Raw genomic sequence first — 14,260 nt, 5'->3', positions numbered from 1 at the left:
AAGAAGCTTCTTTTTGTCGTAAAGGCAAAACATATTTTCATCATATTAAACGTTCGAATATGACTCACAGGTATGTCACTTGCACAAACAGTAAAACAAACATTATATCTGGGTTCTATTATGTGTATACGGCGGTGGCAGAAGGGCAGAAGAAATGCAAAATTTCCATCCCAGATCCCCGTTCCCAAAAGCAGAACAGCAAGTTTGCTGCACGGGGAGGTGACCACCCTCGTCGGGCAGCGCTGCCCGGGGCTACCGGCGAGTCTGCCTCCCCCCCGCCTCCACCAGGCGGCCCGGCCCGCCAGTCCTCTCCACAACTCAGGGTCCTCGCCCCGTCCCCGAACGACTTCCTCCGTCCGGGAACTGATTCCTGCTGCGGCAGACTGCACCGTCCCTGCACCCACAGTCCGCAGGGGCTCTCTGCAAGCGCCGGGAACAACAGCCCCGTGACCCAGGCGGTTTCGCGGGGGCAGGAACTAGAGCTCCCGGCAAGGCCAGGGGCGGCTACTCCCGGAGCAGCCGCGCGCCCACCAGGTCCAGGAGGCTCGGCGCCGCGGGCTGGAGCGGTGGGGCGGGGCGGCCCCGCGCCGAGCGCGCCCCCGCCCGGCGCGCCCCCGCCCCCAGCGCGCGCGCCCCCTCCCGGCGCGCTTCCCCCTCCCGGTGCGCGCCCACCCCGCGCGCCCCCTCTCCCGGCGCGCGCCCCCTCATCCCGGCGCGCGCGCCCCCCCTCCCGGCGCGCCCGCGCTCTGCCCGCCGGGCCCGCGGCCTCCCCGCCCCCTCGGGCGCTCCGTAGCCGTGACGTGCGCGCGGCGGGGCCGGGGACTCGGCTGGGCGCCGGCCGGCGGGTGGAGACGGACCCGGGATCTGTCTGAGCAGGAAGCGAGCCGGAGACCGGTCGCCGCCGCCGCCGCCCCGTCCCGGTGCCGGCGCTCGCCGTCGCTGTCTCCTCGCCCTCGTCAGCCCCGCACCCCACCCTCCAGCCTCACCGGCGACAGGTAGCCCCGTCGCCGCGCACCTGCCCTCGCGTCCGCACCGGTGAGTGTCCGGGGCGCCCCCGTCTCGCCCTCTGCAGCCTCGCTGTCCGAGCCCGGCCTTTCTTCGAGGCCTCCGCCCGCCGCCCGGGGTCGACGAGCCGGCTCGGTTCTTCTCCCGAGGACGCCCGGGGTGAAGCAGGTGATGAGTGGGCCCGGGCGGCGGCGGTTCCCGGGAGCTCAGGGCTGGGTCTCATTTCCACAGGACAATGAGAGTCTCCTTTCATGGGTTTATCATCACCAAGATACCTTTGTGTATCATCTCTGGCTCCCAGGTTGAAACAGAGCACTCAGGTGTCCGGCTTAGACCTGGACTCTCCGTGACAGTTTTCTCTTTCGTTCACGAGCTTAAAATTAAGTGCAGAAAGAATGCTTTTTGTTCTGGGATGTGAGAATCAGCTATTACTATTAATTATATAGGAGCCCGGATTGGGACTATTTAAAGTTGCATTTTTAGTCTTTTGGTTAGTCTAGTGTTTTGGGTATGTTAATTTATGTATCTGCTGCTGAACAGGAGCTTTTCATATTTTTTTTTTACAGTTTTAGAAAAAGTGTTATGTTTTATCTGGCGTGAAGTTTGTAGTGGAGGAATGCTTAAATCCTAATCTACAAGTGTAAGGAGCTAGGAACTCTGCCCCAATTTAATAGGCTGCTGTTCATGCTAAGTAAGTTTTCCTGGTTGTTGTGCTCTGACCATGTAGATGCAATATAGCTAAATATCGTCAGGGTTTGAGAGTTTTAAAAAGTGTTATTAAGATTTAGCTGAAGGCTGTTCACACTATAAAATGGGAATCTTGAACTTGGTCATGGTACAAAGGTTGGCAGCAAAAGGACCTTTCTCTACAGATTAACTAAACTTCTTAGATTCCTTGGCTTGTGGTTTGCCATTGGAAGTTGTTTACTGAAAAAATTACCTTGGTGTCTTTTATTATTAATTTTAGTAACACCACAACTTGGTCTATACCCAGAGCTTGAAACAAAGCAACCTTTTGAAATAACTCATTGACTTTTAAATATCCAGCTCATTTAGAGTAATTTCAGTCGCACAGAATTACTTGCATAGTGGTAAACAAAAGTTATTTTAGTCTTACGCACATTTGCTCAGTTGTACTTGTATGTTCTGTGTGACATGCTATTTATTGTTGGCTTTTAAGTTACAGTTTAAGAGAGACTAATGGAAGTGGTGAGCAACTTCAAGAAAAGATAATGATTAAAAACTCTATATAATATTTTAAACTATGTATAGTATATATTTTTTCATTAGTGCCTAGAAACATGGTCAAGAAAAATGTAATAAGCTAGTGCAAAATTTAATGTAAATTCATGCAAAGTCTTAAAAGTATAAGTCAACCCGTGGAGCTCATCTGAAATGGATTCTTTCCTCTGTTTATGTTTGTGTGATCAACTTTTAAAATAACAGTGGCCAGGAAATCTGAGAGAAGCTGAAGGCCCTTTTCTCATCCTGTTGTGACTTTGCCTGGAGACTGTGGTAGATTATGTAGTCCATTGTTTAGATAACCTGGCTATCTACGGGTTCTAAAATATAACTTTCTTTTTTTTGTTAATTAATTTTTATTGCAGTATAATTGCTTACAATGTTGTGTTACCTTCTACTGTACAGCAAAGTGAATCAGCCATACATATACATATACCCCTTCTTTTTTGGATTTTCCTTCCCATTTAGGACATCACAGTGCATTACGGAGAGTTCCCTGTTCTATACAGTATGTTCCCATCAGTTGTCTGTTTTATACGTGGTATCAATTGTGTAGATGTGTCCATCCCAATCTCCCAATAAAACGCAGCTTTTTAAATAAAATTTTAAAGAAATGACCGTGAGGTTTGAATAAATAAAAGCACCCCAGATGTTTTTTTTAAGAAAACCTTACAGTCTGCTGATAATTGAAATACCATATCTGTTATGTCAAATGACAATTTTACAAAGATATTTAAACTGTGAATTTTTTATTTCTATATATTAAAACATTTTAAGTAAAAGATTGAAAAAAAGTAAAAAAGTATGACAACTGTAATAAATTCCATACAGTTTATCTGTGATCCTTAGGAGGTATTTTGTATTAGTGTAATTGGTGACTGGCCCTTTAGTAGGATAAAATTGTCATTTATTAGGCATCTGTCATGAGCAGAACACTGAGGAACTTGATCTACAAAATAATTTTCAAGGTTGGTGGTCTTGTATGTGTGTGTTGTGTCTGACTCTTTGTGACCCTATGGACTGTAGCCCACCAGGCTCCTCTGTCCATGGAATATTCCATGCAAGAATAGTGGAGCAAGTTGCCACTTCCTACTTCAGGGGATCTTCCTGACCCAGGGATCGAACCTGTGTCTCTTGAGTCTCCTGCATTGGCAGGCAGATTCTTTACACTAGCACCACCTGTCCTAAATTGTCCCTTGAGAACATTTAGTCTCAGAGCTTAAATATTTGCTCAAGTTCTTGAGGTTCTGTCATTCCTAGGAGAGTCTGGATTCACACTCAAGACCTCCGACCATAAAAGCTCAGTCCTTTCCACCAGAGCGGGTGCATTTGGTAGACTTCTGGTAAACCCACAGAACTGGTATTGTGCTAAAGAATGTAACTGCAGGTTTGAAGGAGGTACAGAGGAGTGATGTTGAGAAAGACTGGACATGGGACGGTGGAACTAATTTTGAATTCTGTTTCTTCATTTTTAGGTGGACATTCTTAAACAGTGATATGATGTTGCTTTATCATTTTGGGGGTAAATTCCAGAATATTACACGTATTCTGCACTTGTAATTTTGGTGGGTTATAGGAACTAGAATCAGACTGTAATGTAGCACTGGTTTTCATTGTAGCTAAAATGAATAGCATAATTTTCTTGGTTAGGATAGAACTTAAAAATGAGGTAGACTATTGCCCATAAATACAGTAGTTGCCTTTTAAATAATACATAATTAACTGTGTAATACTAAGGGGGGGAATGGTTTTTAGATCATGGTTAAATGGTGACCTGTTTGATTAGAACAGCTTTTTTAATGGCCTGTGTTTATTTCAGGAATGTCCCTTGAGCTATAATAGACATAAAGAACAAAAATGAGCACACACAGTCCACCTCCTGTAACAAATGAGTCATTTCGGCAGTAGAATGTGGTTCAGTAAATAGGCAGAAAAATGGTAGGAAGGTGAGTTGGGTGACTTCTGTTATAGGTGTTTTAAACTGCAGGGAATTTTGCATCTGGAAGATAACTCATATTCAACTGTAAATACAACACCATCATCCAAGGCCTAAGTGTAAATTATTAATGGATGATCTATAACACATCTGCTTGTGTGTGTGTGGATAATCAAGACCTAACTAAAGTTTAATAAGCTTAATTCTGTTTTTGAGGGATATATAATGTTAAGAGGAACCAGGACGGGCTGCATTTAAAATAGTTACACTTTTATTTGACACATTTAGTGGACTGTTAATAATCTTAAAATGTAACTATTAGGATATCTTCCTAATTATGGTGTTCAGAGATGAATTTTTTTTTTCTTATCGAGTAGTGTAAGAATGACACAGTGGTTTAAGAAACGACCACAAGTCAGCCAGAGTTCTCCCTGTGAGTACTGAAGCGTGGGAAATCAAACCGGAAGAACAGATCCGGCTAGAAACCTTGCTAGTATCAGAGAGAGGGGGAAGTCCTTTTGTATTCACAAAGCAGGTCTCCAGTGAAACCAAAATACCTAGGCACGTTCCTCGGGTGATATTCACATGCCTGCCGAATGACGTGCACAAAGCCAGGCGGCGCTCCTGGCGGAACCACGGGCATCACCCATGTACGTTCCTGCACTTGTTCTTTTATTGGAAGGGAACCTGCCGCTTAACCTTTACACGGTAAGGTGTTCGATATCGCAGATTTGAAATACTTCTTTCTGTATGGATGAGCACCTTTCCCAACCAGTATTTACTGAGGGTCCATTGTGTCTGAAATACAGCTGTTAATGGACACTGGTTCTTCCCTGTTCTGCAGATCTTTGGATTTAGGGTACAGAAAGCGTGGCGCAGGTGCGAAAAGAAAGATAAACAGAAGCATCCGTTTAAAACCTCCTGAAGACTCTTATGTCAGAAGTGAACACCTTACACGTGTGGCGCTTTGCTGTTTTGGAATTCGTTTATGTGCATTTGTTCCTAGAACAACTTGATTAAGTAGATGTGATAAATTTATTCCTAATCTGCAGATGGGAAAACGGAGACCAAAAAAAAAAAAAAAAGTATTGGGTTAGTCGAAACGTTCATTCTGGTGTTTCCTACCATCTTATGGGAAAACCTGAACAAACGAAATGGCCACTGCAGTGCTTTGTTCAAGGTCACATAGGAGGTTGCTGAGGAGCGTCCCTGAGAATTGGACCTTCCACCTGCATGTTCCCATGGATCCGCCCTCCTCCAGGTCTTGTTAGTTGGGCTTAACCTTTCATCAGTTTAGTTCAGTCGCTCAGTCGTGTATGACTCTTTGTGGCCCCATGGAGTGTAGCACGCCAGACTTCACTGTCCATGGCCAACTCCTGGAGTTTATCAAACTCATGTCCATGGAGTCAGTGATGCTAGCCAACCATCTCATCCTCTGTTGTCCCCTTCTCCTCCTGCCTTCAGTCTTTCCCAGCATCAGGGTCTTTTCCAAGGAGTCAGTTCTTCACATCAACCTCTCAGCAGTGACTTATTTCATTTTATGGATTTAAGTCAGATGGGTCAGAAAATTCTGGATAATCAGGGTCACTAAAGTGATGATTATTAAATATGTAGTTACTAATTGTTTTTCCTTTTTCTTTTTTTAAATGTAAGGTGGAAGATAAGCATGATGCATTCTTATGGAACTACTCTAACATTTTCAGTAGATTAATGGAGTCAATGTTGATAATTAACTTTTGTAGTTGTAGAATTTTTAAGAGAAAACTGCAATTAGTTTCAAAAAAGGAGAAAAGTATTCTGGGGTAATTTTGAAAATAAATTTTATGACTTGGCACATCGGTATTGATCTGATGGATATCTTGCTTTTATAAAGACTCACTAATGAGCTGTAAGGTGTGACTGTGTTGCTGTCTATATGCCTTCATTCATTCCACAAATATTTGAGTGTCTGTCATGAGGAGGCACTGTTCTAAGTGCCATGATAAAGGTGATAAATTAAAACCAAGTCCTTCTACTGAGTGACATTTTGTTATTGTTTTGAATCAAGTTAATTATAGACTCTTCATTCTAGTATGTGATTAACAGGGCTGACCCTAAGGTTGGGAAATAGTTGTCAAAGTGGTGCAATTTGAGGGCTACTGAAAGCCTCATTTGCTCTAAAATATTCTATTCCTGGCCTTCAGTCCACTGAGTCACAGCCGGGTTACCAGTCGACTCCTGACAAACACTAACATGTTCCACCTTTTATCACAGTTTCAGGAAACCAGGCTGAGAGAAGAGTAAAGAGAGGAGAGAGGGCTGGCGAAGTACAATTTTAACAGCGGCTGTTGTTTACTGAGCACGTGCCGTGTGGCGGGTACTGTGTCAGCCGAGTGCTATATGCACCTCAGCTCGGTTAATCACTGTGTCACTGCAGTGCCCTTGGCGTTGTGACTCTTGGGTCTTGGGAAACAGAGACACCGGCATGTGAAACTCGCTCGAGCTCCCAGCCAATGCTGGGCGAGGCTGGGGCAGTCTGTGGTCCCAGACGGGCACATGGGAGAGTGCCCCCCCGCAAGTCATGGCACACAGCGAGGGGGGAGGGCTTGGTGAGTGAGGGGTGGGCACGGAGGGCCAGGAGAGCTTGTTGGGCGAGTGGGGGGAGGTGTGGGGGGCAGGGACAAGGTGGGTCGTTCTTGTTTGCCTAGCTGCTGACCCCGACCCTCTTTATTCCAGCCCCCAGGCCCCAGAGTTGCATTTGAGAAAAGGGCTTGCTTGTCCAGCTCCAAAGTGGGAAGGCAGGCAGAGGGGAGGGCATCCCGGTTTTGCCTCTTATTACCAGGGTCACATGGCTTAGCCTCTCTGGGCTGCAGTTTGTCAGATGGAGGCTACAGTATTACCTGCCTGGTGTGGTTCTCTTGAGGACTGGATTAGACACTAATACAGGGAAAGCACATGGCTAGTATTATTGTTAGTACATTGGGGTTTTCCACATGTTTAACGTGGGATGTTCATCCAAAAGGAGAAACAAGCTATGTATTGGAGATTCAGGTGAAATCTTGAAGGGTTGACCTGTTTTAAGTAGTACTTAAAAACAGGTGCACACCACAATTATCTGGGGAACTAGTAAAAAGACACCAGAGAGATGTGGGTGGGGTGTGGGCAATGGCATTTTAATAAGCTTCTCAGTTGATTTATTTGTGCACCAAAATTTGAGAACCACTGGTTGACAACTTTTCTTCATCCTCTGCTTTGGGAGGGTGTTGGCAATAACACCAAAACATTGTTTGGATTGACCAGGCAGCATGCAGTAGAAGGAAGTGAAATATCGGTTACCAGAATCTCTCCATGATTGTTTTTTTCATTTAATCTTATTTGGAGCTCACAGCATTTATCTTTAGAGGACAGTGCAGTGTTCAATTTCACACTTTAATCGTGGAGAGTATTTCAGCTTGTTAACCAGCCTCATTTGGAAGGGAGCAGGTCATGTTTAATTTGGAAATGACTATACAAATAGCAGAGCAGCTTCCCAGATGGAGCTGGTGGTAGAGAACCCACCCGCCAGTGTGGGAGCCATGAGATACTCGGGTTCGATCCCTGGGTCGGGAAGGTCCCCTGGAGAAGGAAATGGCAGCCCACTCCAGTCTTCTTGCCCGGAGAATCTCATGGACAGAGGAGCCTGGTGGGCTACAGTCCTTGGGGCCACAAAGACACACACACACGCACACACGCACACACACACACACCCCCCTTAAGACCTTTTAAAACTTTTTAGCTGGATTGTTTTCAATAATGCACTGTTTCTGAATAACCAGTCTTGGGCTTGCTAGCCACAGCACGCACACACACACACACCTGGCTTGCTAGCCACAGCACGCACACACACATACACACACACACACACCTGGCTTGCTAGCCATAGCGCACACACACACACACACACACCTGGCTTGCTAGCCACAGCGCGCGCGCGCACACACACACACACACACACACACACACACACACCTGGCTTGCTAGCCACAGCGCGCGCGCGCACACACACACACACACACACACACCTGGCTTGCTAGCCACAGCACGCGCACGCGCACACACACACACACCTGGCTTGCTAGCCACAGCGCACACACACACACACACACACACCTTAAGACCTTTTAAAACTTTTTAGCTGGACACACACACACACACACACACACACACACACACACACACCTTAAGACCTTTTAAAACTTTTTAGCTGGACACACACACACACACAACACACACACACACACCTTAAGACCTTTTAAAACTTTTTAGCTGGACACACACACACACACACACACACACACACACACACCTTAAGACCTTTTAAAACTTTTTAGCTGGATTGTTTTCAATAATGCACTGTTTCTGAATAACCAGTCTTGGGCTTGCTAGCCACAGCAGGTCAGGTCCCAGCAGAGGAGATTGCATCCTGCATGGCGCAGGTGAAGGGACCGCAGGGGTTAGAAGCAAACCTGGAGTTGGGGGGGTGCCCAGGGGAGAGCAGTGGTGAGACGCCCTCAGTTCTCCAGAGATCCTGGGAGGAGAGAGCTGGCCTCGAGGAGGAGGGCAGGTAGGAGCCCAGGCTGCGGGGGGAGGTTCCCGGGGCTCTTGAAGTCCTCTGTCTCCTGGGTCTTGGCCCGTGGCTTCCGTTGCCAGGCAGCTGGGGAGACCAGTTAGCCTGGCTCTGGGTAGGGAGCCTTGGGCAGGAGTGGATCAGAGGAGGGAAGGGGGTGCAGTGGAGCAAGTGAATAACTCAGGCATTGATTGGAAACTTTGGGATTCTGTTGCAGTGCCTTGGTGCATTTAAAATAATTTGTAGCTTTGTGATTGTCTGCAAAGTGCTTGAGACTGCCTGTCTTTTACATGCTTTTAGAAAATACTTTCTCATTTAATCAAACAATTAGGAAATGTGATGACTGTATAGCCCGATGAAAAACATAATCTAGGTAGGTTAACATAAAGCACTTTTATTCATGTGTTGTTATGCCTTAATAAGTCTTTCTGAAATTTTCTTCATTGGGTAGTCTTGGTGTGATAGACTGAATGTTTTTCATTTAAAAAATCTTTTACTGATTAAGTTTAAAATATTTTGGCAAGAAAAGTCCTTTGCCTTCTGGAATTTATACTTCCTATTAACTTGGACTGATAGCAGGATCACCAGAATACGGTTCATAGAAGTAGGGCTATTATGAAATAATTGTTCTTCTTCCCCAAGTCCTTTTAAAGACACATTAAATTTCTGTATGAAGCTGTCACAGTGTACTGTTATAGAGCTGCCTTCTGCTAATGCCAACTTTACCTAGTTAATCTGAATTCTGGCTAAAAGTTTAAGCCTGTGCTCTTCACTTTGGATAGATTCCTGAAGATTACTAAAGAAAAAGATTTCTTGCCTTAAAAGAGATGGCATGAAGGTCGCTAGTTGATGAACATTACTAGAGGCAAGGCAATTAGAATAATTTATATTTCCCCTTTTACAGGTTCCGGGGGAAGGAGTCCAAGATTTTATTCAGGTTAAGCAGCAGCTAGACTGGGTCTTATTCACAGCTTCCAAAAAAAGAGCAAATTAATCAGTAACCAACACCTAGGTATGAGACTTTAACATACAAATAAAGGGTATGTCTATGTAAAGGTTATAATTGGGGGGTTTGGGGGGAACAAATAAGTTTCTCAGCTTGTTTTTGAAAGAGTATGGTGGAAAAAATAAACAGGTTTGGGGTAAACAAAGTCACACCTGTGCTTGGAAATCATATATTTAGATTTTTTTTTCCTGTAGGTGAGCCTTTTTCTGAAAGCAGTGAGTTCAAACTTTTGTGAAATCTTCTGAAAGCACGTTGTTTATTTTGATTTGATGCTGATAGAATTAGTATCCCGCAGGAAAGGATTGAGGCTGTCGGGTTTTCCTTGTTATGCTCTTTGAGTTTCCTTGATTTGAGGATTGAGTTATTCCAGAGAGAACTTTTCTCCCTTTCCTTGTTATTTTTTTTCTAAAATTAGATGAAACAGCTGTGTTTTGGTTTGTGGGCATGATTTGCTGTCTGTTATCCTTTCGGTATTTTGGGGAAGAACAAAGTATGCATGTGTGTGTGTTTTGAGAGGGAATGAATTACTTTGTCTGTGTTTCTGGTCTGTCATTATTGAGTTGAAGATGAGAAGAGCAAGATGATTTATATATCTGTTGTGCTTGAGGTTGCAAACAGAACTGTGGCTTTTGTTGGCTATTGAGATGATGGAGAAAACTATTCTAAAGTGTAAAAATAGTTGTCTTGTACCCACCTGCTAATGAGGAGACTCGGGTTTGGTTTCTGGATTGGGAAGATCCCCTGGAGAAGGAAATGGCAACTTGCTCCAGTATTGTTGCCTGGAAAATTCCACGGACAGAGAAGAAAGATTTTCTCTCAGATGTGGTGGGGAGGGGGAGGTGAGGAAGAGAATTGAATGAATTTGAGCATATGACCAGATTCCCTTCAGATGGTTTTCTGGCCAACCCAGTAGAAGTAAGGGAATAAGATTTCAGTCAGAAGTTTGTATTTTATAGAGATAGATTCTACTGATGAGTTTGCTTTTGAAGAGGGGGGGTGTGCAGCATAAATTAGGAGTTTATAAGCCAGTTGTTTGCTATGATGATTTTCACGCGTTATTAGCATAAATGGAGACAGCTTGACAGCTGCATGGAATGGTAGCGTGTCAGAAAGTGGGCTGTTGTTTATTAACAGTGTGCCTCTGGAAGTGGCCCAGAATCTCATGCACTTTGGTCCTATTCTCTGCAACATTGATCTAGACTGTTTTCGGGACCTACAGACACCCGAGTACTTCAGCGTGCTTGAACAGTAAAAGACAGCAATGTCTCGTGATGACGATTGAAGGAGCGGGCCCAGTGCAATTCTGATAGTTCCCGAGCGCCAGTGACGTGCCACCACGTTCGGTGCCCTGTAGTCCTGCCCTCATGAATTCTAACGTGGACCCTGTGGGGCGGCTCACCTCCTTTTGCAGCTGAGAAAACTGAGGTCTAGCAGCTTGTCTAGGTGACACCGTAATGGGGGCAGGGCTGAAGGTGTCTTCAGGTGGTCTGGATCCGGAGCCTCTGTCCCGTTTAGAATGTTAGGTTTCCTCTTTTCGTGTGTTCTTTTAAAGACTTGAAGCTTTGAGGATTAAGCCGATGTGTCCTTCTCTGTCGAAACGAGGGTGATAACGTCCTGACCCTCAGGAGGCAGTGGTGTGGTTTGAGGTTTCTTGTCCAGGGCGATAGGTCCTCTGCGATGCACGTGGGTGTCCCCACCCACTAATACCTGCTGTTTGCAGGGCCCCAGCCTCTCCTCGGACTGATGAGAGGGGAGACCTTGTGGATATGTAGAGGGTAAACCATTTGAGATGCCTGGCTGGTAGTGGTTTTAAATCCCTTAACCACTACCCCTTTCACTTACCTTACTAATTTGCTTTAAGCCAATGTATTGCTGTCAAGTTTTGTATAAGTTAAATAAATTGTAATTTTTTGTTATCCTTGGAAAGCTGCTTGTTTAAAGGATCCCAATAAGTGACTACTTTTGTAAGGGGAAGAATCTTTTTGTAAAACAAATGATTGTTTTCTAGATTATACTAATAAGTCTGGGTCTTTCACATATGACCTTTGTATAAACACAGACCAGGCTAAACACACATTTCATATGAATATGCCTAAATTGAGTTTGACTTCATACTCTGCTTGATATTATTAATAAAAAGGGATTGAGAAAATGGGTTCATTAAATGCTGTAGGCTTATCTAGATGAAGAATAATGTTCTTTTAAGCTGTAGGTTGAGGTTAAATATATAGCACAACGGTAAATTCTTTTTGTGTCATAAAAATTTATTAGGTAAATGTTAGTGTTCTGTTTAAATGCCAAAGTAAGTGTTTTACATGAGTCTGAAATACATTCTCTAAAAATAACAGGTAAAGTTTAGAGTGAGAGTTTATGAAACAGTTGTTATGGTTGAAAAGCAAACAAGCTCTTGTTTGAAGCACACAATTTCACGTAGTCCTGAGTGAAATATTAATTTCCTGTAGCTAATACCTTGCTAATGAGGCCGTGAGCCCAGTTCCATTGTAATCTGTGTTCTCTCCCTGAGCACTCGACAGAGACTACTCTGTAACCTCCTTGTTAATAGAGCCAGTGGCCTCGTTGAGGTCGTTCTTCTGTTCCAGCCTCTTCAGCTGCTGACTGACTGATCTTCCTTGAGCTCTTCCTCCTCAGCGCCTGTGGTCTTGCGCTCTCCCAGGCCCCCAACGTTTGCGGTCCGGCTTTCGCCGCTTGATTTTCTCCGCCGGTGCCTTTACTGTTCACGTCTCGTGAAATCCTGTGCTCGGCACTTGTCTCTGCTCACTCTGTTCGTGTTTTGATATTTATGTCAGCTCTTACTTCATGCCGCTTTTCCCTCAGATTGCCTTCTGTGTTATCTTGAGCAGCGTTTCCAAACTGATGCTCCACAGACATCTTCATGAACTGTAGACTGAAGATACCTGAAGGTATCCTCTTCACAGACACCTTCCCATTTCACACACTTCCTCCCGGCCGCCTCCAGGCAGAAGCTGCCTTTCCCCCGTTTCCGCTGTGATCCCTACCCTGATGGTTCACTCTGCTCGGAACTTTGCCCACCTTTCCTCCCGTCACTCGTCCTGCTCTGTGAAGGTCGGCCGTGGCTTTCCTGCGCTCCTGCACGGCTTCCGGCGTTTGGCCCTTGCCCTCCGCGTACGGCCTGCCCTGTGCGTTGCCTTGGAGTTCTGTTTCAGAGTAGAAATCTGACTGTAATAATCTCTTCCTCATTGAGAGTCCCTGTTTACCCCTTTAATACAGTGGCAAGTCCAGACGTTTACTGTGGGGTTTGACACTCTTTGCGGACTGATCTCTTGGCCCACTTTTCACCTGCGCTCTCTTCACACTTTGGCCATTGTCCCGAGCCCTGGCCCTGTTGACCTGTTCCCCAGACACATCCCGGTTCTCGCATCTCCCTACTCCAGTTCAACCAGGCCTTTGTCTGGAATACTTTCCTTTAGTCAGGTTTACCCATCTCTCAGAATCTGCTTGAATTACATCTTTGACAGTAGCTTTCCCCAGTTTACTGTTTTGGAAGCGTGCCTGTATTACAGTATTCATCACTGGTTATGTAATATACGTGTATCTTCTTTCATGGGCCACTGCTCTTCCTAGATGGTGAATGACTCAAGTGTGTGAGCTGCCAGCACATGATTTGGTGAGGTTTTATTTAGATCAGCAGATCTTGGGTCTTAGGACTCCTTTATACTCTAATTATTGAGGACTCTGTAAAGATTTTGCTCATCTGTTTAGTTATATTTATCGATATTTACTAGAAACTTTAAAAATATTTAATCTATTTAAAAATAAAAATGCATGCATTTTAGCAGAAAAGACATGTTTTATGAAAAACAGTTCCAAAACACCAATTAGTGAAAAGAGTGCCGCTATTTTACACTTTTGTAAAACTCCTTAATGTCTGACAATAGAAGATAGCTTGATTGTCACATCTGCTCATGATTCAGTTTGTTGCATTATTTTTCTTTATTTTTTTTTGGTTGAACTGTGGATGAAGAAAATCTGGCGTCCCACAGATATCTTACTGGGGAAGGAAGTATTAATTTGACTGTTTCAGTTAATTGTGTGTGGATGCTTCAGACATTCATCACAACTAAACAAATGGTAATTTCTTAAAGTCCCAAGTGGAATTTTAAACCATGTCAGTAATTTTTTTGTATCCTGTTACATTAAAATTTTTTATTCAGTTTTGCACTTTAAGTGGGTCTTCTCCTCATATGTAATTTCATAATATGATGTCATGGTCATTTGGAATATACTATTTCCCTGAGTTATGCAGACCTTCAAAATACATGTAATCTCATCAGAAAACTCAAGTATTTTTACTTCTACAGTATAAATTGTTTTATGTTCAAGGCGATAGATGCAGGTTTTCCCAGATTCTGCTTTCATTTGAATTTTATCATTGTTAACAAACACTGTCAGTTGCTTTCCTTGATGTGACAGGCTTCCCTCAGAATAACAAAACTTGTTTACCAAA

The 14,260-nt window shown here is 44.4% G+C and overlaps 1 protein-coding gene across 15 annotated transcripts in view; it reads left to right on the top strand.

Moving 5' to 3' along the window:
* The first annotated feature begins 771 nt into the window (after window positions 1-771).
* Window positions 772-14,260, top strand: part of MYO6 (myosin VI) — a 156,899-nt gene continuing 143,410 nt past the window's right edge. For 8 of the 15 annotated variants that reach the window (XM_070480775.1, XM_070480774.1, XM_020901327.2 and 5 more), the window contains exon 1: window positions 797-1,035. The gene's annotated coding sequence lies outside the window, so the exon portion shown is untranslated. Of the gene's footprint in view, window positions 1,036-1,096; window positions 1,174-14,260 lie in introns of those variants that run through there. The other 7 variants (XM_070480778.1, XM_070480777.1, XM_070480779.1 and 4 more) reach the window with 3 other exon arrangements.

Source organism: Odocoileus virginianus, chromosome 19 (genome assembly GCF_023699985.2).
Source record: "Odocoileus virginianus isolate 20LAN1187 ecotype Illinois chromosome 19, Ovbor_1.2, whole genome shotgun sequence".
Classification (NCBI taxonomy): Eukaryota; Metazoa; Chordata; class Mammalia; order Artiodactyla; family Cervidae; genus Odocoileus; species Odocoileus virginianus.
This window is presented reverse-complemented; position numbering and strand designations above follow the sequence as displayed.